Source organism: Mirounga angustirostris, unplaced genomic scaffold (assembly GCF_029215605.1).
Source record: "Mirounga angustirostris isolate CCGP_5_RB_7025 unplaced genomic scaffold, mMirAng1.0.hap1 SCAF_11, whole genome shotgun sequence".
Lineage (NCBI taxonomy): Eukaryota > Metazoa > Chordata > Mammalia > Carnivora > Phocidae > Mirounga > Mirounga angustirostris.
This window is the reverse complement of record NW_026991719.1, coordinates 97,973,202-97,975,983: the sequence shown is the minus strand read 5'-3', so window position 1 is coordinate 97,975,983 and position 2,782 is coordinate 97,973,202. Positions and strand designations below refer to the sequence as shown.

General features: G+C 35.8%; 1 non-coding gene across 1 annotated transcript; it reads left to right on the top strand.

Annotated features, from left to right (window-relative positions):
* Positions 1-1,007: 1,007 nt before the first annotated feature.
* LOC123851870 (small nucleolar RNA U3) lies at positions 1,008-1,219 on the top strand. The gene has a single exon (XR_006792724.1). It is a non-coding gene; the product is annotated as a small nucleolar RNA U3 (small nucleolar RNA).
* The last annotated feature ends 1,563 nt before the right edge of the window (positions 1,220-2,782 follow it).

Here is a 2,782-nt window from a genome sequence, read left to right as displayed (position 1 = left end):
CTTGAGTTTGCAGAGAGATTAAATAACTTTAGGTCTCAAAGCTACAAAATTGCAAAACTGGGATTGAAGCCCTGGCTGACTGCTGACAGGTATAATCTACTCCTGGTAGATTTATACCATGCCTAAAGCTAATATGCTATGTATGCTATAGTTAGAGTGATACTATAGCTACTTATCCAAAGTGAGACACTTTTGAGAGTGAAGGTGACTCTAAAAATAACTATGAAATTTTTGTAATATTTATTTTTTCACCAAAATTAATTTCATTGGTGTGCAAAAACCACAGTCAAAAGTAAACTCCTTTGTTAAAAAATGAAAATAAAATCTGTGTATATTAAAGCAAGATATAAATCATTTATATTGATTATCTGAATTTTTTAAAAGATTTTCTTTATTTGCCAGAGAGCACGCACGCACGACCAGGGAGAGGGACAGAGGAAGAAGCAAGCTCTGCACTGAGCAAAGGGCCCGATGCGGGACTCAATCCCAGGACCCTGGGATCATGGTCTGAGCCGAAGGCAGACGCTTAACCAACTGAGCCACCCAGGCGCCCCTATCTGAATATTTTTAAATAGCACAAGTAGAATAATTATTATTAGTACATATTCACATGATTTGATCAGCTTCTTATAATGTCTTATAATGTATCACTGGTATTTTTGTGAAGAAAGTATTTTTTCAATATGGTTTTATTATTTAAAATTTTTAAAAATAAAATTGCAGTAATTTTCAAACTTGCATTTTATGGCTAAGAAGTTTGAAATTGTTCACACCTTCAATTGGCTCATATCTGTAAAGCATAATTTTTAATTGAGAAAATACTGTGTCTGCACGTGCTGAGGTGCCCTGCAACTCATTAGGTTCTACTAGAGATTATTCACAATTACATTTTTTAAAACATTGAAATGTGTAAATAATCCCAAATCTTCTCACAAAAACTGTCTCTTCAAAGTATCATTCTTCAACAAATGTTTTCACAAGACAAAACTCATTTAAAAAGTTGTCTCAAGACTATACTTTCAGGGATCATTTCTATAGTTTGTTACTAGAGAAGTTTCTCTGAATGTGTAGAGTACCCGAAACCACGAGGAGGAGGTGTAGTGTTCTCTTCTGAGCGTGAAAACGGCTTTTGGCGTTGTTTACAACTGCTAATTGCCATTGATGATCGTTCTTCTTCCCTTTTTGGGGAGTTAGAGGGAGAGAATGCAGTCTGAGTGGTAAAATAAATAAATAAATAAATAAATAAATAAATAAATAAATAAATAAATAAATAAATAAAAAGTTGTCTCTAGGGGCACCTGGTGGCTCAGTCATTGGGCGTCTGTCTTCGGCTCAGGTCATGATCCCAGGGTCCTGGGATCGAGTCCCACATCGGGCTCCCTGCTCGGCGGGAAGCCTGCTTCTCCCTCTCCCACTCCTCCTGCTTGTGTTCCCTCCCTCGCTGTCTCTCTCTCTGTCAAATAAATAAATAAAATCTTTTTTTTTTTAAAAAGTCGTCTCTATGTTTCTTTTGGAAATTTCACCAAATTTGGATACTGAAAGTCATAGGCCGTCTCAAATTTTGTTTTGTTCAGATACAGAATATAAACATACCCAATTAAAATTTTATCCAATTAAGAAATAAGAGCTCTATCAAAATGTCAAGTGTCTTTTCACAAGTCAGGATATCCTAAAGCACAATTATAGAATTTCACAATTTAGTCCTATTTGTTGTTCACTGTAATTTGTTCCAGTCCTTTTTTGGGAAACATTTTAATGCCTTCCTGTTTTCATTAACTGCAATTCGCTAAAAGCTTCAAAAGCCAAAGGGATTTTTTTTTTAGCACTCTATGTGTTGAATATTTTGATTAAATATTTCCAAGTGATGGTGAACAAAATAACCTGAAATTTAGAGAACTCTCTTTTTAAAAAATCCAGCGCCATTGTAGGAGACTTAAGTGGAGTAACAAAGTAGTTCTTCAGAAGCTCAAATGCTTCTAAAATCTGATGCTGCCGTGCTACGTCTTTCTTATTTGGGGGGAAGTCAACATGAACTTTGTCACATACAAAAAATGTTCAGACGCTAATTGTGTCTATAGAAAAAATACATTTGTAAATCTGACACTACAGCTTTGTCCATTGGTAAAATACTGCAGTTTGTTTGGGGGCGCCTGGGTGGCTCAGGCGGTTCAGCCTCCGACTCTTCATTTTGGCTCAGGTTATGATCTCAGAGGTCCTGAGATTGCCTGCAGGCTCCGCGTTCAGCAGGGAGTCTGCTTCAAGAGTCTCTTCCTCTGCCCCTGCCCGCACTCGCTCTCTTGCACGCATTCTCTCTCAAATAAATAAATAAATCTTTGAAAAAATATTGCAGTTTGTTTGGATGCAGTTATCAATTATATGTGTACTATAACCAATCGCAATCATGTTCCTGTGCTATAGATTTCTTCTTTGAGTAAAAATGTTATTTTTACCACATTTTCCTCTGCTAGAATTTATGTTCATATTATCACTGAAAAAAAAATTTATTAACTTCCAAAATTGTTATTTGACCCGAAACATTGCATGGGATACTTGAACTATTATGAATTTAACACACCGGGGTAAAGTTGGTGCCTGGAACCATTTGTTTGCCAAATTCAGCCAACACTTTAACAGCTACTGCTTCATGTTTCATACATACACAAGGAAATTTAGAATAAAAAAATAAGCAAAATGAATTTAGAACAACCATTTGATCTTGAGAAGTTATGCTTCACAGCATTATATGTAAATCTTCTGTATCTGCATGTGATCCTTAAGCACA